Source organism: Ceratotherium simum, chromosome 13 (assembly GCF_057802395.1).
Source record: "Ceratotherium simum simum isolate JZ-2026a chromosome 13, ASM5780239v1, whole genome shotgun sequence".
Lineage (NCBI taxonomy): Eukaryota > Metazoa > Chordata > Mammalia > Perissodactyla > Rhinocerotidae > Ceratotherium > Ceratotherium simum.
The window spans coordinates 24,638,301-24,661,516 of NC_141912.1; the positions used below are offsets into that span (position 1 = coordinate 24,638,301).

The 23,216-nt window shown below is 42.8% G+C and overlaps 1 pseudogene; it reads left to right on the forward strand.

Annotated features, from left to right (window-relative positions):
- The first annotated feature begins 405 nt into the window (after positions 1-405).
- Positions 406-16,115, forward strand: LOC101387960 (butyrophilin subfamily 2 member A2-like; annotated as a pseudogene).
- The last annotated feature ends 7,101 nt before the right edge of the window (positions 16,116-23,216 follow it).

Genomic DNA, 23,216 nt, shown 5'->3' on the forward strand with positions numbered 1-23,216 from the left:
TGGGGAATGGAAGGACACTTCTGTAAGCACAGAGTCAACAGAGGGTGCTCAGTGTTTGCTTCTCAGTGTTTCGTTCAGGAAGCATCAGCAGCCTCAGTAGATACTCCTACTAGGTATCTATTGCTGCTGACCAGCCACAGCTACTGGCCCCCAGAATCCTCAGCCCAGGAAGACCCTGTGGCCTTAGAAAGAATATGTCTGAAAGGATATATTAGAAATAGACAGAGATTCTGTCTGTGCCCTGGAGTATGCACTTCCTTTCCTGCCTTAGATATGTGATGCTGGTGCCCCTGTCTGATTCTAAACCTTTGGTAAACAGACTAGTCTACTGTCGTGGGGCCAGCTGGTCCAATCCTGGTCATGGTGGGAGGAAACAGCATGTTAAGCTGCCACCTGTCATCTGAGAAAACTGCTGAGGTCATGGAGGTGCGGTGGTTCAGGTCTCAGTTCTCCCCCGCAGTGCTTGTGTATAAGGGGGGGCGAGAGAGGACAGAGGAGCAGATGGAGGAGTACCGAGGAAGAACAACCTTTGTGAAGGAAGAGATCAGCAAGGGGAGTGTGGCTCTAAATATCCGCAATGTCACAGCCCATGAGAATGACATCTAGCACTGTTATTTCCAAGAAGGGAAATCCTACAATGAGGCCACTATGCTCCTGATGGTGGCATGTGTGTCTTTTTGTTACCGCCCAGAAAGGGGGTTCATCTGCCGACCGCAAGACATGCCGGTAGTCAAGAGGCAATGTGATAGGAGAGGAAGGACTTTTTTTTTTTGCGAGGAAGATCAGCCCTGAGCTAACATCCATCCTAATCCTCCTCTTTTTTAGCTGAGGAAGACCGGCTCTGAGCTAACATCTATTGCCAATCCTCCTCCTTTGTTTTTTCCCCCAAAGTCCCACTAGATAGTTGTATGTCATAGTTGCACATCCTTCTAGTTGCTGTATGCGGGACGCGGCCTCAGCGTGGCCGGAGAAGCGGTGCGTCGGTGCGCGTCCGGGATCCGAACCCGGGCCACCAGTAGTGGACTTAAACGCTAAGCCACAGGGCCAGACCCGAGAAAGGACTTTTTATTATAGCTTGCTAGCAAGAGGGAAGATGGCCGACTCACATCCAAAAGAACCATCTTACAGAACAAAGATTACAGGTCAGTTATATAGGGGGCTGCTCTCTGGGTGGAGGAGGCATTAGGTCTCTGGGTGGGGGCATCCATCTGACCTCCAGCTGGGGGCAGACATTTGGTCTTAGTTTCTGATTGTCTTTGGTTTTACTGGCTATGCATCAGAGACCGGAGCAACGCCCTTATACCCTGATCTTTTAGTTGTCCTTGATGATGGCTATCAGCACAGACTGTAGCCCAGGGGTCATCACATTGCAAAGGAACTCAAAGAGGACAAGGTTTTCAACTTATAGAAGATGGGAGGGGCCATAAAATCCACAGAGCACATCTGGGCTAGTTAATTAGAGGTCATTCAAAGTTACAATAGGGTTTCTTTTCTACAAAATGGCTTCCCTTATGTCAACATTGTGTTGAGCCGGTGTCAATTTCATTTTGTTCTATTGCTTTTTCACAGTGACTCTTGGGGACAGATTATCTCCTAACCACAGGCCCATGGTAGACCAGCACATATTTGACTAGTGTCCGCTTCATGCAGGGAGGGTGGCTTCTTCCAGCCCAAGGGCCAAATGAGTCGGTTTGCCCTGCTAAGCTGTGGGCATGACCTCTTGAGAAGCACACACAGAACTCAGCTGTAGGCTTGAACAGGGGAGAGTATTGAATCCCTACAGATTATTCTTATGTTTACTTCTTGGAGATCTCTGAGAGTCTTCCTCAGTAACATGTTTTAGATTTAGACATTTTTATTGTGAAATATAATACACATACAGGAAAACTCATAAAACATTAATGTACAAATTTCTGAATTATTATGAACTATAATCCATATAACCACTACTCATATCAACACATAGAACACAGACTGTTCCTGACCAGTGTTAGTTTGCTAGGACTGCCATAACAAAACAACACGGACTGGGTGACTTAAACAGCAGAAATTTATTTTCTCACAGTTCTGGAGGCTGGAAGTCCTAAGATCAAGCTGTCAGCAGATTTGGTTTCTCCTGAGGCCTCTCTACTGAAATTGCAGATGGCCACGTCCTCCTGCATCCTCACATGATCCTCCCTCTGTGTCTTCACATGGCCTTTCCTCCATATGGACACATTCCTGGTGTCTCTGTGTGTCCTAATCTCTTCCTATAAGGACACCAGTCAGATTGGATTAGGGCCCACTCTAACAGCCTCATTTCAACTTAATTACCTCTTCAAAGGCCCTGTCTCCATACACAGTCACACTCTGAGGTGTTAGAGAATAGGGATTCAACATATGAATTTTAGCGGGACACCATTCAGTCTATAAAATTCCCCTTCTCAAAATCCCCAACTGAAACATGTTCCTAGGAGTGGAAGGGCTGTTTAATGAGAAATATCTATTTTCATCCTTAATAGATATTACAAATTTGTTTTGCAAAGAGTCTGTGCCAATATACACTCTCGCCATAGTATATGACGCTCTTTAAAATTTTCAAGTCCAAAGAAAGTTTTTCATATGGGATTTTAATCCATTTCTTCTTTTTATTTGGTGGTTTTTACATGACTGTGAGGACCAAACACCATCCTTGACATTGTCTTTCAGCTTTACTGTCCAAATCACAACCAGAACCCGTCAGGATCTGACTCATACCAGCAGTTTTTCACCACTATATCTCCAGTGTCTAGCAAATTGCTTTGCTGGTGGTAGGTACTTCATAAATAGTTGTGAAATGAATAAGTGAAAAAAATGAATTGCTGGAATCAAGATTTTAGAGCAGGAAAAACTTCTCCTTGGGCTCCCTCTCATCACAGACTCTCATAAATTCATTTACCAAATATTTAACAGACATCTCCTGTGTTCAACTCACTTTTCTAGAAACCAAGGATAAATCACAGAACAAAATACATGAAGATCCCTGTTCTCCTGGGGCTCCCATTCTAGACGGTACAGAGAGCAGTAAATGAAATAATTAATTGAACTGTATTTAATTTCAGATGGTGATGAGTCCTATAGACACAAGAAAGCAGGGAGGGTTTGAGAGTGCTGGGGGCATGGAGGTAATGTAATTATAGACAGAATTGTCTGGGAAAGGTTCATGGAAAAGACGGCAATTGAGCAAAACCAGAATGCAACGAGGGAGTGAGCCATGCACCTCTGGGGCTGACTGAGAGGCTCTGATGTGAAATCCCATCCAGCACAGCACCTGGCACATGGCTTCTTGATGGGGAACCATGTGCTTGATCATTCAAACTGCACACTTTGGAGAGTGAGGGGAGGCACTGTCAATAACTGCACCGAGACAACTAGAATAAACAAGGACTGCCCAGCAAATGACAACGTGTGGACATCTCGTTTCCTGATAAATACTAATTTTGCCTTATTTCCCATTCCCCAAATACTAATGTAGTCAGAATGACTCACTGTAAAGGGATGATTTCGTGAAACCATGATTAAGTGCTAAGCCTGTTGGCTCGCGAAGATCAAAAGTGAGAATTCAGCCAGGAGGAATTTGGCAAGGCCTCAAATAGAAGTGGCATTTAACCGGGATTTCTAGGAGTTTATTAACAACGGCTTTAAGAATGACCTCACTCCCGGAGTCAGTGTAGTATACATTAAAAGAAACGTTTGAAGACTGGAAAAGTCTTTAATACACGCAGAAATCAATGGCATTTCAGTCCATCAGACCAGTGGAAGTGAGGTTTGAGGACAGTGCGACCTTCCCAGGGGGCCTCCAATCATAGCTGGTAGGAGACCCAATATTTGTTACTCAGAAGGGCAACCTTGTATCTGATTAATACAAAATATCCTGAAGAAGTGTTTCTCAACCTGATGTCCTGACTCTGTTCACAGCAGCACTGCACAGCTAACAGTGTGGGTGTGTATGTGGCAGGATCCTTTATTCTTTCCCTGTAAACACGACCGTGGCCTGCCCTGCCCCACTCTGAAGTGAGTTGCTGCAGAATTCTTTGTTTGTTTGTTAATTGGTTTGTGTTTGGTTAACAGTCCGGCTAGTTTTGTACTTAAGTCTGTTGTCTCATGCTTGCTCTTATTGAACCCCATGGAACTTTTTGTGGAATTTTTTTCCACGTGATTTTCAGTCTTATCCAACTTCAAGTTTCTGTGTGAGCCTTTCAATACGCAACTAGTTTTTTTTTTTTTTTCCCTTGGCAAAATCAAATTGAGGAGGAAGCACTAAAACCTAAGCAATTGCTTTAATTTTGTCTTGGGTATAATTTGTTGGATAGACTTAACAAAGGAATTACTTGAAGAAGTTTGCATGATCGCTCGACACATGGCTAAAGGGACAGAAGTCTCCCAGGACCATGGATTTGCAGCTATCTCACTCCCAGTGTCTCTTTTATTGAAGATTCTTTTAAAGACAGAATGAGTTGGGAAGAGTCTGGATTCTCAGGATTTTTGATGATGTTCTGCTGACATTGAGGAGGTGATATTCTTGTCTTGAGGATCCCAGGAGCATCCAGATCTTTCTAATAGGTGGATGTTAAGTCTAATAGGTCAAGGAGCTATAAGAAAATCATGTAATTGACTGAGCCCCTGGGAGGTAAACACGTCTGAATTCGGGTAACTGTTGGCTTTGCATACTAGCTGTGTCCATTCTCCTAAAAACCAGCAGCTCCTTATGATTATTGGATAGCTGTGGTGATGTAAATCCCTAAACCAGGAGAGAAGGGACAGGGCCGGCCCCATGGCATGGCAGTTAAGTGTACGCGCTCTGCTGCTGGGGGGCCGGGTTCAGATCCCGGGTGCGCACTGACGCACTGCTTGTCAGGCCAAGCTGTGGTGGCATCCCACATAAAGTAGAGGAAGATGGGCACGGATGTTAGCTCAGGGCCAGTCTTCCTCAGCAAAAAGAGGGGGATGGGCAGGGATGTTAGCTCAGGGCTGATCTTCCTCACAAAAAAAAAAAAAAGGAGAGAAGGGACAGTGTCTTGAGGTCAAAAATTTCTTAAGACTCTGCCAGCCTGGCAGGTGTCTGTCCTTATCATATTAACCTAGAACTTCAGGGATCCAAGGCTACTGAGAAGTCCTCCCAGGGCAGAAAGTGAAATCCTGAACCTGCTTGTTTCAGGTCAGAGTGGACATACCTACACAAAAGTGAGAACATTAAAATCTCTAGCAGAATGAATCAATCAAGAAAGATTTACTGGGAGGCAGATATTGGGCACTGTGATGGAGTCTGTAGGTGGAGCACAAAGAAAAGTGCAATGTAATCCTTTCTCCTTAGAGATCTCATAATTAATTAGGCATATTGGTCTCCTGGTGTTCTCCAACATCAAGGTTTTCTTCCTTCCCTTCTTCCTTCCTCTCCTCCTTCCTATATTCTTCCTTCCTTCCTCTGTCCCTCCCTCCTTTCCTTCATTCCTTCCTTCCTCCCTTCACGGAAGGGGTACTGCAGGAATGAGTGGAATATGGACAATAAGTTTCTCTGGAGGCTGGACTCTTGCTCTCTCCCCCCTTCACTTGGCTGTCAGCATTAAGAGCTGAGCTTCTAAGACACTTTGGCTAAGACACCATTGCCTTTTTATCTGAGCCCTGGTCTTTCTTCTCAGGCCTGAGCTCTAAGCCCCTCATTGAAATGAAGGGCCACGAGGATGGGGGCATCTGGCTGGAGTGTGCATCTGTAGGGTGGTACCCAGAGCCCCGAGTGGTTTGGAGGGATCCCTATGGTGAGACCATGCCCACCCTGGAGGAAGCTTACACTGCTGACGCAGACAGCCTCTTCATGGTCACCACAGCTGTGATCATCAGGGACTACTCTGTAAGGAATGCGTCCTGCTCCATCAACAACACCCTGCTTGGCCAAGAGAAGGAAACTGTGATTTTCATTCCAGCTTAGTTCCCTGCCTTCTGGAGTCTCATTGTGTAGAGGCTGGATCCTCAGCAGACAGATTGGAACCTGGAGTGGGGATGGGGAGGTTGGGGTGTGGGGTGGAAGGGTCCTGGGCCCTGAAGAGCTACAAGCTACAGCTGAGTTGTGTCCTCTTTCCTTGTCACAAGGGGAAATCAAATAGTCTCAAAACACATGGGTAGGAGTCTCATCTCTGAGGGTAAATCTGATCGTTTTCCTCTCTTATAGTCCTTATCCTGCAGCAATTTTTAAACATTTAGAAGAATCATAAACCATGGAGAGTGGTGTGGGTGGGTGTCTGTCTACACCCAGAGGTACTGCCTGCTGAAGCCCTCCCTTCCTGCCCATGGGATTTCGCGAGGGGCAGAGCAAGGAAATTCTCTATCTATAGACATTCATAAATTCATTCAACAAGCATCACATATGTTCAAGGCACTGTTCTAGAAACTGAAGATGAGTCCTTGAACAAAATACCCTAAGATTGCTGCCCTCATGAGGCTCACATTCTAGAGTAGAATGGATCAATAAATGACATAATTAAAAAAAGGAGTGAAATCATTAATTAAACTACAGATTATATCAGATGGTGATAAGTACTGCAGAAAAAATTAATAGGGGAGGGGCTAGGGAGTGCTATGGGGGAGTTGTAATTATGAATAGGATGGTCAGGGAAGGCTTCATGGAAAAGACAGCAATTTGGCAAGTGAGGAATGAGCCAGGCAGATATTTGAGGACTGAGCAAGCCAGGTAGCAGGAACTGCATATGCAAAGGGCCTGAGGCAGGAGTATATCTGGCAGTTTCAAGGAACTCCAAGAGGCAGATGTGGCTGGAATAGATTGAGTGCAGGGAGAGTGAAGGGAACTCAGAGAGGTAATAAGACCAGATCATATGTAGCAATGTGGGCCACAAATGGACTCTGGCTTTTAGTCTGAGTGAAATGGTAAACATTGTAGGATTTTGAGCAAAGAAATAACCTGATTTCACTTTGGTTGCTGTGCTGAGGACAGACTGCAGTGGGTGTGGGCAGAAGCAGGGAGGGAGGCATTGCAATTTTGCAGGAAAGAAGGGATGGTGGCTTATCCCAAGGTGAGGGCCCAGCATGGCTGGTTATATTTTAATCACCCTGGTTCTTCTCATGATGATTCCTGGTGTTTCTGTTTTTTTGTTTCCTGGGCCCTCAGCCCTGGCAAACACTGTGGGATGACTCTTCCTCTACCTGGGGTTTCTGAGAGAGAAGCCAACAGAGCAGAGACCTGGGGGAGCTCTTTAGATATGTGTCCTGGGGGGTGCTCTCATCCCAGGTCTCCTTTTTCTCACTAAATTGGCCTTTTCTGGCTCCCTTTTCAGAATCCTTTTTTCCCAGCACATCTTCCTGGATGGTGGCCCTGGCTGTCATCATGCCTACTTTGCTCCTCCTCATCACTGGGAACATCTGTCTTATCAAGAAACTCCACAGGGAAAAAGAGATTCTGACAGAGGAAAAAGAGGTTGAAAATGAAGAGAAAGAAATTCAATGAAAGGAACTGTGGGAAGAACATATGGAAAAAGAGAAAGAGCATCGCATAAAAGGTAAAAGAGTGTGTTTACTGTTGTGTCAAGAGTAGGTTCATGTCACTGTGGAAAGGGCAGTTCACTGGCACACAAACAAGAGAGGAAATGAATAGAGGCAGCAGCAAGGGCTTGGAACTTTCATGTCCCAGGAAATAATCCCTCAGAGTCTGCTTGCTTCCATTCTGCAAATGTCGCGTCCATTCACCTGGCTACATGGAGCAATATGTTGTTGAACAAAGCAAAACTAAAATTTTGTAGCCAGCTGAAATAATCTCCAGCCACCTGATCATATACCATTTCTGCATCTTGACCATTTCTTGGGCAGGGGAGAGCAAAGATGGTGGTATTCACAGAGAGGGCCAGTCCTTCGTCCTTTAATACAAACAAATTCTCTTAGTTCTTCTTTGACGACATTCATTTGTTTCTGTTTATTTTTTCTGAGCAACTTCAAGAGGAATTGTGTAAGTTTAGCATTTCCTGAACTACTGCAGGCACAATTTATCTTCTGCTTGGTTAGCCATTATCTCATGAAGCTCACCCTCTGTCTTTCCCATTGCAGGATGGAGAAGAACCCTCTCACGTGCTAGTGAGCACCTCTGACATTCCCTCAGTTCCTGAGCATCCTCCCCACTTCCAGCCCACAGGGAACATTAGAGGACACGAACAAGGGGGCCCAAGGCTGGCTGGGGGGCAACGGGGGCTGGGGTCAGTTCACTGTCAGTATTGCACCTAATGCTGGATCCCAGATCTTCTGTCAGGGAATCCCCACAGCTCTCAATCGATTCTATGGCCTAATTCCCACCAACCTTTGCTTTTTAGAACAATTTAGTCCATGATTACAGAAGTCTACCATACATAGTGGAGCTCCACAAAGGTTACATTGTAGCAATGGTTGCTCTGTGGATTCTGGATTAACTGGAAAGAAGACAATACTGGTTGGGAGATGACATAGACCATACAGTTGAAGAGCCATGTGTGGGAAAGGCTATAAGCTTCCCCAAGCCTGTCTCAATGGTGCACAGACAGGTGCCAGAAATGCCTTCCTGATCCAAGAGAACACTGATGCTCTGTGTGTAGCCTGTGATGGGAGGGGAGGTGGGCAAGTGGGAGGCAGGGAATCCACTTGCCTGGTCCTAATGACCAGGATACATGTAGATGTGTGATCTGTCCCTCATGTTATAGGAGGAGACATCTCCAGTTTCATAGTCCAGGAAGACACCCACCAGGACAAGGCACTCTATCAGGGGGAGAATCTTTTCTGGAGAGGACAGGGCCCAGAGAAAGGGGAACAGCTCACAGGGACTCTTCTCTGCTTCTCTGAGTGTCATCAGTCAGGCCTGGTATAGCGATCCTGTTACTGAGCAAGGGCTCAATCTGCTTGCTGCAAAACAAAAGCCAATCAGTCTAGAGGAGAGGCAGTGGAGAGAAAGAACTTTATTAGGCAGTGAGCTAGCTGATTGGAAGATGGCAGACTATGATCCAAAAAAAAAAAAATACATCTTAAAGGGGAACTGATTTGGAAATGACTTATATAAGATAAACGGGGTTGGGGAGGTGGCTCAGGAATGTCAGGTGATGGATGACTGCAGACCTTTGGGTGCCTCTCCATAGACAAAAAGTTTCAGATCTGTTGAATGTGACATTCCTTAGGAATCTAAGAAAACATCAGTTACTTCTTCATCTGAGACAGAAGGAACAGTTCGGCCAGAGGACATAAATTTTCTGCTAACAAGTCATTCTTTCTACTGGTTACTGATTATCTTGCCTGCATGCAGTTCAAAGCGTTTTTCCAAAGCACATTGTTAGAATAAGATGAGGAGGGGGAGCATGGGGTGGGGTTCTAAGTAGGGGAGGAGGAGCATGTGGCCTTGCTGGTTAGCACCTTCCCACCAGCCTGTGTTTAGCCTTGAAGACTGAATTTGTTTTCCCTTGACTGTCTGGACTTTTATGCTTAGTTTTCATCTTCAACCTGAATTTGGCCTTGTGAGGGTGAATCTTCATTTCTGGACCTTGACTTGTTGGGAAAGACAGCTCACTCATATACTAAGAAAGGACAGAAAGCACTGGTTAGTTTTAAACAACAGTAGATTATGCTGAATATGCACAGCTGCAGGTAGCAAAGCTTAGCTCAAGGTTTTTGCTCTAGGGAAGATTTTTTAACTCCTTCATTCTTGGTTTCAATCCCAGCCCTTTCTGTGGGGGGAGCCTCAGGGTCTGTGATCCCATCTGCCCTCTTGGCTTTGACTATGGCTTAGATCAACCCAAAGAGGAGAAAAAAAAGTTCTGAATCAAGATGTTCCAGTGGAAGTTTTTCACATTATTGGCATACTGGATTAAGGAGACACTTGTTTCATTTTTTTCTGGGATGGGCTGGGAGTTGTTATCATCAGTAGTTACTGGGCAGTGGTTTCCTTGATGGTTAATCTCGTTACCCTTTGATCCCTGCATGGGAGATAGCAGACTGGGACAAGGAGAGAGTTGGCAGTGGGAAGCTTGCAATGTAGGTCTTCTTGGCACAACCTACTGTAATTACAAGTTTTCCCAACTTTTGGAGAAGTAAAATTTACATATTCCTGGACATGAAGAGCTTTTCCTAATCACAGCAACAGTCAGGCATGTTCCTCCTAGGCCAGTTCACAGGATCAGTTTTTCTTCTCCCCAGCCTCCCAGATGCTTGGCTCCAAACCCAATCTTTTATACCAGAAGGCCAAAAGTACATGTGTAATTATCCCACACCTTACAGTTTATGGTGTTACCAAGCAACCTTACAGGACTTTGGCATCCAGAGACAAAAATAATCTGACACAGATAAGGTACACGTACTGATACAATTATCAGTAAATAAGTTGACGTTTATATCCAAGCAGTCTCTTGTAAATATGAATCAACATGCTTGTAGCTTGTTCTTTCATCCATCCAACAGTCATTGACGATCAGCCATGACTGCTTCAACACCACTAGACGTTGAGGAAAATAACAGTGAATAGGCCAGGTGGTATGCATGGAGTATTAACAACCCAGGAAGCACACCCAAGCCTCAGTGTCCACACTGTCTATTGAGGCTTCCTTATGTAAGTTTGACTGATTGAATCATTGACCACATAGTGATTGAACTCACTATCCAGCCCCCTTCCTTCCCCAGTCAAGCTGAGATCACATAGCTCAAAGCCCCAACCCTCAAATCACGTGATTGGTCTTTCTGACATGACCAGCCCTCACCATGAGTCACCTCATTAGGATAAACTATGAGATGCAGTCCAAGGGGCTTCCTAGGAATAAAAAAGACCCTCTTATCACTCCAGAAACCCCAAGGGTTTAGGTTATCTCACAGGAGCCTGTACAAATGTCAGACCTCTTACTACACCCCATGAGAGAGAGAACATCAAGGGCAAAGGACTAGGATGGAATTGGGTTTGGGATACTACCAGAAGAAAAAAGTGAGGGCAGCCAAAGCATGGCAGGAAAGAGAGTGGGCAGAAGAAGAGAAATAAGGAGACTCAGATCAGGTGTGGACTCATGGCACAGGGAAAGAATTCATATTTTCTTCTGAGTATAATGGGAAGTGATTGTATGATTTTAAATAAGGGAATACAATGTAAATGGCACCTCTGCCTCTGATCTCTTCCTGCACCTGCCCTACTACTATTTTCAGTGTACACATTTTCTCATGCCAAACTTTTCAGTGGTTCTCCTTTACCTTTGGACTAATACCCCGACCCCACAGCAGGCACCTGATGATGCTCTCTCCTGGGGAGGTAGATTTGGGAATCAACAGTACAGAGGTCATGAATAAACCTTTCTAAATGGAGGGCAGTGATGTTCATGGAAGGGTAATGTGTGCCAATGCTGTTTCAAGTCCTCCTCGGGTGACTTAAGAAGCAAGTGCTGGCTTTATGCCCCCCCCACATATGAAGAAACAGGCACATTGAGTAGTTGGTTAACTGGCTTTGGGTTTCACGGCTAATGAGTTGTGGATAACAACATATGGAGATAGAAAAACTGTGAGCTAGTAGATGATAAGCCATAGTGCCTGGAACACACGAGCAGCTCTCCATGTAAAGCTATAAAAAAAATTTATGTTCCTGGGAGATCCTAATGGCAGCAAGAGTTGACATATTAACCATGAGAAATAGATGTTTCCTGCTGAGGCTAACTAAATCAAAGAGACAGATTTCCAGGCTGGTGGCCACACTTACTGCATGCAGGACACTGCACTAGGTCTTGGAAAAGATGAAAGAGAAGATGGGTTCAAGTGCCTGGCCAGAGGAGTGAGTGGACCATGATGACTGTGAAGAGAAGGGTGAATCCAGCATAGTTCTTTCCTGTGTCCAGGACAGTGTCCCATGTAATGGCAGCCTTCACATGAGTTTGCACATGCTGGTGCCTTTTAGATGCTGAGGCACAAAGCCATCTCATTTAGAGAACGAGAAGAGATGAGTAAAGAGCTTCCAGAGGATTCTAAGCCCATGCTCAGGGACCAAGAGGGGGAAATAGAAGAGTCTATTTCCTCTGGCCTCCCTCTCTCTGGGCACATCCTTGTGAAGAACGTGATGAGAGGCTGCCAGACAAGTACACTTATCCCTTGTTCTTAACATGAAGAAGGACCAGTAGTTTCAAGTAACTTGTTCAAGGTCACACAACTGATTAATTCTAACTCAAGAAATGCTGACTATTCTTCCATGTCACCTCCTAATGTGGCTATTCCTCAAGGGTTCCTGAGTCCACTTGTCACTCTACGTATGCTCCTTGGGAAACTTACATATGCAGTATTCTGAAATTTATATCTGAATTTTTCCCAAGCTCCACTTCCACCAGCCCCTAAAAATTGTCTATCTGGATTGTCCCATGGCAACTCAGACCAAGTTAAATGTAATATTCTCCTAACCCCACCAATGCACACTTACCCTTCCCCCTCTCTGATATTTATATTAATGGGAACATTCCCTACTCATTTTCCCAAGCAAGAACTTCAGTCATGTAGGACTCCACTCTCTCTATCATCCCATTCCAATAGGCTAGCCAATCCTGTCAGTTCTTCCTTCTAAGTGACCCTCAACTCCATCTTCTACTCTCCCTCCATTGCTCTGCTTCAGGTAATCCTTTTAATGTATTATTTTTCACTTGTTATGGACTCATTTATGCAATATGTATTTACTAAGTGCTTTTCATATGCTAGACCATAAAAAAAACTAACTAGTTGCAGGAAAAGTGAATGAAGGAGGAAGACTTAATAGAGGAGGGTGGTCATGGAACATCATTCTAAGGAGATGACATTTAAGGTAAGACACAATGGGTAGGAAGGAATCAGCATGTAAAGACCCAGGACTTCCCCTGTTCCAGGCAGAGTGGGGGCAGACACAAAGATCCCAAGGTGAGACAGATCCAGAGGGTTCGAGGAACTGAAAGGAGGCCTGTGTGCCTAGAAGGGGCAGTCTGAGTGGGCCTAGAGATGACAGGAGTTGTGGTGCAAGAGATAAGCTGGGGCCACATGTTGGAAAGCGTTCCAGACCATGGTGATGTCCTTGGGTTTATTTTAAGTGTGATGGGAAACCACTGAGGATTTTGGAGCTGGGGAGTGACATCATCTGATTTGCGTTATTTTTAAGATCACTTTGGCTGCTGCTGTGTTGAGACTAGAGTATAGATAAGAAAGATGGGAATCAAGGAAGTCAGTTAGGATGCTACAGCAGGAGTCCAGGCAAGATATCATGGTAGGTTTGATGGAGACATTGAAAAGTGGTTGTTAGATTTGGGATAAGTTTTGAAGGAAGAGTTGAAAAAGACTTACTGATAGGTCCATTTGGTAGGTCCTGCTTGAGTTTTTGGCCCAATCACTGGATGAATGATAGGGAATTTTTATGAGAAAATTAAATGATCTCTTTTGGACTGGAATTAAGTAGGCAATTGGGTGTATGTGTCTGGAGTACCTGGAAGATGCTGGAGCCAGAGACTTTGGAGTTATGTGTACACATGTGGTATCTAAAATCTTGAGACTGGATGAGATTCCTTAGGGAGAGTGTTCAGAGAGCAAAGAAGAGAAGTTCAAGGTACTGAGCTCCAGGGCCCCCCAACATTCAGAGGTTGGGAAAAGGAAGATCCAGCAAACAAGACTGAGAAAAAGCAGCCAATGGAACAAGAAGAAAATCCTAGAAGGACATGTGTCCTAGAATCTGAGGAAAGAAACTACATCAAGAAGAAGGAAATGTTGGGGCCGGCCCTGTCGCGTAGTGGTTAAGTGCGTGCCCTCCGATGCTGGTGGCCCGGGTTTGGATCCCGGTTACGCACCAACTTACCGATTGTCAGGCCATGCTGTGGCGGCGTCCCATATAAAGTAGAGGAAGATATGCATGGATGTTAGCCCAGGGCCGGTCTTCCTCAGCAAAAAAGGAGGATTGGCATGGATGTTAGCTCAGGTCTGATCTTCCTCATAAAAAAAAAAAAAAAAAAAGAAGAAGAAGAAGGAAATGTTTATGTCCAATGTGGCTGAGAATTTGTTTAAGGTGGGAACTGACAGTTGATGACTGGATTTGGCACAATGAAGGTGAGTGCTGAACTTTGGTGAAAACCAAAGAGAAAAATCAGAGGTATGGTGAGGGTTAGGCTGGGTTTACAGCTTTGGCCAGGCAGGAAAGCCCTGATCCAGCATAGAGTGGCTTGGGTCTGTGGTGTGGGCCTCCAGATGAACTGCCAAAGAGATAGTTTGAGGTTTGGAGACAGACTCATATATGAGTATACGTAAGTAATCAATTATAAAAGATTCTCTGAAACAAATAGAAAACTAAAGGTAGATTTGTTGGCTTTTAGAAGGAAGAACTGGTAGTATTTTATAGACTTTCACTTTGAAGTGATATTATTTGCTTCTTTGTTTCAAGATTGAGTTCCTTTGCAGGGCAGGGACTGTGTGTTACCATCTGTGAGTCCTCAGTATGCCCCACATAGGAAAACTGTCCACAGAAACAGCCTGTAAAGGGAGCTGACTTTCAGTTATGGATTATATTGGTCAGGGTAGCTTAACTGATGTAACAAACAACCCATACGCCTCATTAGGTAAACATAATAAAGTGTATTTTCCATTTCTTCAGCGTTCAGGACAAATCACATGGGGAGGTGAGAGCTCTGCTCCACGCAGATATTCTAGGACCTCATTCTCCTCTGTATTCAGCCAGCAGATGGAGAAAAAGGGGTGGAAATACTGTGCAGAAGGTTTCTCATGGGCCAGGCCTGGAAGCCACCATCTCTTCTCCTGGGTACCCAAGGGAGGCTGCAAAATGTCATCTAGCTGTGTCTCCTAGAGTAAAGGAATTAGCATTTGTTGAACACATAACAGTTTCTCCCATGTGACTCTTCTACGATATGAGATTCTGGGAAAGTCTGTTAAAGATGGGTATTGATTAGATCAGGGATCCTGCACAGTTGGCCAATCAGCCCTGGCCAAGTAGCCCTCTGAGTGATTCCCTGGGGCTTCAGGTTGGCAGAGAGGGACAACTAAAGGTTCTCCGCAGGACCTTCCCCATTCCTTCACCCTACAAACATTATTAAGCACCACATGGGAGCCAGGGACGGACCATGCTAGACAGTGAGAACGCAGTGATGAACACACACAGTCTCTACATTCTCAGGTCCTAGTCTAGTAGAGGAGAGAAATATGACACAAATAATAACAGTGCAGTGACATGTGAGGGATTTGTACAGAATGATGTGGGAGAGGAGAGGATGGGGTGGGAAGGGGGGATTCCTGATTAGACACGCCTGCTCTCCGGGACCTGAGACCTCTGTATTTCAGGAATCTGGATGATCTTCTCCTTGTAAAAGTTTCTGAGCTCTCCCAGTGTCTCTTTGAAACCTGTTCTTGAGGACACTTGGGGAGAGTCTTATCACCCTAGCTGTTTTGAGAAGGAAGCAAGGGGACTTCATGGGTGAGGGTCAGCTTCTTTTCTCCTCTTTCCCATCAGAGCGCCCTGGGATGTCAGAGTTGACCTGGCTGTCTCTTGTCTCTCACTCATTCTTGAGCTAATGTGACTCTGGATCCAGATACTGCTGACTTTGAACTCTTTCTGTCTGATGATTGCTGAAGCGTGAGGAGGAAAAATACACAGCAGGATCTCCCCAAAAAACATGGAAGGCTTTTTCTTGACCCTTGTGTGCTGGGCCACAAGTCCTCTTCAGGGAGACATTCCTGGGAGGTAGAAGTGGGTGTCAGGACTTACTCAGAGCTTGGGGTTTGTGAGGAAGACACAGAATGGACATGGGGAATCACAGAGTCACCTCAGAATAGATTCTTGCTCGTGGAGCTGTATGCTAATAAGTATCAGGCCCTCACCTTCCCTAGGACCCTCCTCTCCCTGAGAAAGCCCACCAGTTGGGTGGCGATTTTCTTGGACTATGAGGCTGGGCATGTCTCCTTCTATAGCGTGGCTAATGGGTCCCACATCTACACTTTCCCAAAGGTCTCCTTCACTGGGCTCCACTAGATTTTCTTCTGCCTCTGGTTCTATCACCCAACCCCTCTGACCATTTGCCACTGAGGCCATCAGTCCCCAGACATTCTCTCAGTTGAACCTCCAGGGGAGAACTGGGCTCTGGAATTGAGGAGCCACTTCTAGGGACAACTGTCCCAGAGCTCTACCAGAGCCAGGGGTGGAGGTGGAGCCCCTCCGACATTTGCTCTCAGAGCTGCAGCCATTGCTTTCCCATTCCTCCGTGGTACTGGACAAAGGCTCGGTAGTTTAGAATGCTCCAGGGTTGAATGGTGCAGAGGGTCAGAAGGGATGGTGCAACCCTGCAGAGTCTTGTTAAGCGAGTCTGTCTGTTGTTGTAACCCCTGCTGGAAACCGAAAAAGGAACCTCAAGACAGAGACAAAAAATGCTGATGGAAAGACTAAAGACCAGTGGCCTGGAGAGTGATCTCTGACCTTGATCTCCTGGAAACCTCAAAAAGAAAAGAAAAGCCAATGCCCACAAGCAGTGGTTGTCTTTAACACCTACAAGTAGAACAATAGCAGGAAGCTGGATCTGGAAGGGGCTTTGATATTTCAGTCTCTTCATATAAGAACTTTATTTCATTTTGACCCACATACAACCCTGGGAGATACTAAATAAAGTGCACAGAGAAAAGTCACTTCTCCAGGTCACCTGCTGGTCTGGGACTTGATGCTACATTCAACATTCTTACATCTGATGCCACATCATACTACCTCTGAGAATCCTGTCATTCCTTATCAAGCAATTTCAATGACCCTTGCAATGACACCCTTTACCCCAGATTTTTCGAGATTTCTTTTCTGATTGGTGTATTTATTTACTGCTCCTTTCCCTGAATAATTTCTTATCTTTAAAATATTTTACTTCATCAACAATTAAGTGCATATTCTTAATTTTTTTCTATGCTTATGCAAATGCACACACACACACACACACACACAAACACACACACCACACACTGTCAATGCAAACTAACCAATAACCATCATATAGATAAGAGAAATAAGGTGAGTTTACTTGAGCTAGAGTGAGGATTATAACCCAGGAAGGCCTTAGAAAGTTTTACATCTTTAAACAAAGAACATACATTAAACACCCCCAGGATACTTTTTCAACAACTTTTCAAAGAGGTGATTAGTTGCAAATTAGCAGTTCAACATGACCCTGATGTGTGGAAAGGGACTAATTTGGGCATTACCATTAGGGCATTGAAGGGGAAATATGAATTCTTATCTTAAGAGAGTGTATTCTTTGCTTTAATTGTTAAAGCAGACGTACAATGCATGTATGATAGGTTGTAAGTCAGCCTTTTTAGTTTAAGCTGAATCAGTTTTGAACCCGGGATAGTTACCTCAATATGTGAATACCTCAATATGTGAAAATCTCTTGTCATTTCCCCCTTTGATCAATAATCTTTTAATAGAAAGCATTGGTGAACAAAATATTGTCCCTCAGTGCCAGAGTGGTTGATGCCTGCCCTGGGTCCCTCATGTACCTCAGTGGTAGACTTTTATTTCATTGATTTGCCCATTTATCCATGTTTGAGGGAAATAGTCAGATACAGTGGACAAGCATAGAGGTATATATATTAATAGGGGAAGCATTTCATAGGTTATGCAATCTGTCGATTACTTTTAGATTATCATACAAACATTGTACATGTGGTTTTACATGAATTCCTATAGTTACATTTTTTATAACAATTATAGAACAGATAAACCAATACTTGAAATGATCAGCTTAAAAATGAGTTCTTAGGTATAGTCTTAATCAAAAAAGGAAATTGGTTTAGAATTGTAAGATCGATTGACAATCTCAAGTCATTGAGCAGTCATTACTCTAGCCTGCATGCCAGTCTTACAACACTGAGTGAAGAAAATAGTAATTAACTAGAATATTATGACTAACACAAGAATTCTAAGGAGTAATGTAGAAATATATTTCAGTATATAACAAAGTTCAATTGGTGTACCTCAAATATAGAAATAGGAATTGCAATCTGGATTGCAAAAGGGAGTCAATACTGGAAGGAAGCCAACTAAACAAATCAAGACTAGGTGTACAGTCACTTAGGGCATTCACCTACTTTTTCATGTGCTTTAGCAGAGATGACATAATGGAAGATTAATCAGTTTGAATGATTGCATATCTACCACCTTGGGATGCAGTTAAAATATCTAAAGCCATTATATTTTAAAGGGCAGCCTTTCTCATTAAAGACACTTCAGTGTTTAATAAAGCTGTTCCTGCTTGACTGTCTTTAAGGGTTTGTTGGGTAAAGTTAGTCAGGGCTTCTATATGTGATATGACATCTTCTAGTCCCAAGGAAGGAACAAATATAGCCGCTAAGTGGCCATACCAGTGATACTGAACAAACCCTTCTCACCTCAAAGAGAGGAAGATTGGCAACAGATGTTTGTTCAGGGTGAATCATCCTCTGCATGCAGGGGAAATACAGGGTGCAGTGTCCTAGCCATCTGGGCGGTAACCACCGCCAGAGGTTTGTTCCACATAACCATCGAGTTCCATTAGAAGCCACCCAATAAATGTCTGGTCTTCAAGACCAGTCAGTTTCAAACCAATCACTTTCTTTAAGTATGATAGTATTATGAAAACCTTAAATGGGCAAAATTAGCTAAGTATTACAAAGGTTTAAATGAGTTATAAGGTTGAGAATACAGGCCTGTTCTGGAGTCTTGGGACAGCTTTCTACAACAGATGCCGTCTTCTCATGCTGGTTTGGAGGTATTCATCTTGGTGAGTCAAAGTCAGGTGTCAGAAACAGGAGCTGAAATCAACTCAGGCAGAGGAGCTTTTTTTAATGAGAAATGTGTATCCATGAGTCTATGCCCTTTAATTTTGCAACACATGGATTGGGTAAAAGTAACTGTGATGATTCTTTCCAATGGGGCTGCAGAAATGCCTTTTATTTGATGCCTCTTCCCATAAATAAATTCTCTGGGTTATAGTCCATGATCTTTAAAGTCTTTATCTCCCAGAAGCTCTCTGTGAAAGGAATCAGATACCAACATTTCATTTCTTTTAAGCACCTCAGTGAGACCCTGGCAACAATGTAATATAGCTCCCTTAAGCAAAGTTGGTTTATAAATTCCTTCATCTAATTGCAGAGGCTGTCCTGTTATTTTTTCAAAATGAGACAGCCAATGTTTACCAAAACGTGTAGATGTAAGATTAAGAAGGACTAGCGAAAGAGCTTTTGGCCATGAGAGATTAAATGTTTCTGAAAGCTTTGTCAACTGAGTTTTGATTGTACTGTTAGTTAAAATGTTGCATTATTGGCCAAATGTCACAAATAGATTTAATCATTTTTCTGGTGGGATGAGCTCCCCAGTCACTGAATAACTTGGTAGGAATTCCTTAAACAGGAATTATCATTTCTAATAATTTGCGTACTACTAAAGCTGTCACTCTTCTGCAAGGAAAGGCCTCAACCCAATGTGAGAACACACAGATCATTACAAAGATATTTATATCCTTGACATGATGGCATATGAACAAAGTTTAATTGCCATACCTCAAAGGGTCCCTTAGGAAGGGAAAAGTGACCTTGCAACCCTTGAAGTGTTTTCCCAGGATTATATTTAGGATACATGGTACAATGAGCATATGCTTTACTAGCCACTGTGGGAGAAAGTTTCCAAAAATATTGTTTTCCCCACAAAATCATCTTTTCAGGTGCCCAGTGGGCAATTGATGCATATGCTGGAGCAGTAGCAATTGTGTCCTGTAGGCACTATGGCTAGTTGTCAGGCCTGAACCGCATCTGTGTGGTGGTGTCAAAAATTCCCCCTTTTTGTTGCTACCTTTCTTTCTCTTCTTCCATGGCAATTTCTTGAGCTTGTAGAAGGAAATCTTTCACTCGTGTAGAAGAGTTAATAAAAAGTAATGAGCATTCTTGAGGCTGGACTGCATATCCAGCTTGATAATGTCCTTGCTTATCGTTTAAGTAAGACCCATCTGTAAACCAAATTAGATAATAGAATACAGTCGTGGTTGTTTTGCCCCCCTGGTGCTGGAAGCAAGGTAGCAGGCTTAAGATAGTGAATAATATTTACCTATGTGATATAACCTAAGAAGGTTTCTCATCATTTACTTGACAATGCTTCCCATGCAATTTAGCATACCAAACAGGCCTAATTAGTTCAGTGTGTCCCTCTTGATAGGGAGAACAAATTTCCTTGAGAAGTCCCAGGGACCCTCTGAAAATTCTCAAAGAAAAAAAAATGTTCTTTTCAGTTCGAAAGAAAGACTTCATTTAGGATCTGAATTTTGGGAGAAGCTTGTCAAAAATATCAAAAGGTTTTCAAACACTTGGTCAAACAAGATCAGGTGTTTGCTGATCTTGTGTCAGTCTGAAACACTGGTTACCATGAAAAAAATGCTTAGTTATCCACTTAACCAAAGTGCCAACAGATGTTAAAGACAAACAGTTAAAAAAAACAAAATCCTTTAATTCTTTTAATAGAGAGAATTCAGCCTTGTAGAACATAGGAAATCATTTTGACAAAACAAAGAATTTCTGTCCTTTAGATATATTTACTCAAAGGTAGAGAAAACTTGTTATAATCTCATTATCAAGAGCAGACTAAGAGTCCAGGAAAATTATCCTTTTAAGAAAGAGAATATCAAATTCTAATTTTGCATCAACTTATTTTTGATATTAAAACTCATTTACTTAAATTTATTCCAGTCTTAGCCAGCTTGACCATGCATAAAACTCTTTGCTCAAGATTCCTTTTTCAAAAACCTTCTATAACTTGCTTTTTATATTTAGAATTTGTCCCACGTCCTTTGTTTCCCTAGTAGTTTAGGACAAATTTATCTTTCTTAACAAAACAAACAAAAATATTTCCTTTCCTTATACCTTCTTTACTGAAAACACACATCGTACTTTCCTTGAATACAAAGATGTTTTCCTTACTAATTTTTAGTAGCTTTAATCACATATATTACTTAGAATTCTTGACCCTTACGGGGTCTTAATTTTTAGCGAAAACTAAGAAGTAAGCAATTATAAACTGTCTTTTACATTAGCATTCTGTGGCTTGGCAAATTCATAAACACCTTTTATAATTTCTACAAACATGCTGCTTCATAGTACAATATTTTAATAATATATAAGACATGTTTACTAATAGATTCAAACATCTTTTAGTTTCTCTGTAATAAGAAGCCAAAAGTAGATAAACCTATATTTAGTAATTAATATCTAATATTTTATCTTATGTGGAAATGACCTAGATACTCAAATTTATTGAGTATCTATCATTTAACTTAATTCAACCAAAATTCTAAGGTTTCAAGTCAGCAAAAGCTTTTGAAGTTAAGGGCATACACCACAGCAGACAATTATTGTTAAAAACTTCACCCAAAACTTTTATCTTTTCACATCTATTTAATTTACTCATTTCCAATATTACATTTAGGTGGCCTAGAAAAACTTCATGGGGCATTAGACAAAATCAACTACCATTCTGAGCTACCTTGCTGACAAATTTTGTAACAGAGATACATGAGCTTATTTGACTAATAAACCCAAGCTGCACGTCAGCATCATATCCAGTGCTGATAACTCTGAGGACATGCCTACTTTAATCAAACTGACAAACAAACAAGCTTTCCTTTGTCAAAGATGATTTCATATCATGTTAACTTGAAAGACATTTGGGTTAGTTTCTATTACATTTAGAAATAATTTATGTAAGCACTTACTCTAAGTCAATTAAATACAGCTCCTTTAGAAATTATACCATCTGGCGGTAGAAAAATATCACACGTATAACATATATAAAGACACACACACTAACACATAAACACATAGACAGATGCAAAAAAGATTTTATAACCTCTGTTTTAAAATTTTATCCTTTGATTTTTGGGCAAGGGTGCTTTCATAGCAGTCTGCATCTCCAAAAGCTTCTTCTCCCACAACCACCCCCTCCTTTTTTTTTCAGACTTACGAATCTGGGATGGTCTAGATAATAGCTCCCAGAAAGGTCATGAGTTTATTTTGAGATAAACCGGGGAGGTTAGTTACTTATCAATGGACTGACATGCTCATCCAATTACATTTTCCTTAATTTGCTTCTTTCTTTCTAGGTACTTAGTTTTATCTCAATTTAGAGAAGAAGGCCTAAAAATTCCCATCAGGCTTTGAATATCACTTTCTAGTTTGGCAGAATTTCTGATCATAAGCTACTAAATCCTTTCAAATATTTTGTCAGGTTTCAGCTGGGACAAACAGTAACTATTCCTGGCAGCAGTAAACAACTCCACTCATTTTAAATTTCAGTTTCCCCTTGATTGTTTAAGGGTAGCAGTTTCCTAGACAATCTCTCAGTCTCCTTAACCGCGGGAGGGGCTTATACTGGGTCCTCCTTCGAAGATTACAAGGGTGTCCTTAAAGCCACAACTTAATAAGTGCACTTTTTTTTTTTTTTTGTGAGGAAGATCAGCCCTGAGCTAACATCCATGCTAATCCTCCTCTTTTTGCTGAGGAAGACTGGATCTGAGCTAACATCTATCGCTCATCCTCCTCCTTTTCTTTTCCCCAAAGCCCCAGTAGATAGTTGTATGTCACAGTTGCACATCCTTCTAGTTGCTGTATGTGGGACGCGGCCTCAGCATGGCTGGAGAAGCAGTGCCTCGGTGCGCGCCCGGGATCTGAACCCGGGGTGCCAGTAGCAGAGTGCGCGCACTTAACTGCTAAGCCATGGGGCCAGCCCGATAAGTGCACTTCTTAAATGATCTTACCTAATTGGAATGTTCCTTCTAATAGCCAATGTAGAAGTTTTGGAGGCTCAAAGGATCCCCCAATGTAGACATTGTAATTTTAAATTTTCCTGGGTTATCTTGATCCAAAGATCCAAGAATTTATGGCTATTTGCATTTTGTTAAGCACTTGCAAGTATCTGCTCCACCGTACATATTGTACATGAAGCCAGCCAGAGTTCCAGGGGGAGTCTGCCTGTTCTGGAACTGGCTGGCTTTTAAAAGCATGATTTCCCATTTCCTTTTAGTTTCGTTTTACAACAAAGTCTGAACAATCTCTAAGGACAGTGTAGTGTGTCAAAAGTGTGCTGCTTGTTAGTGTCACTCCCTAAAAAGGTCATGAGCTCTCTCTTACATGTCTTGGTTTCTCCCACAGAGACCAGAAGTACCGTTGGCTTCAGCAAAAGAAAGATTTGCTTTCCTTTCACATGAAAT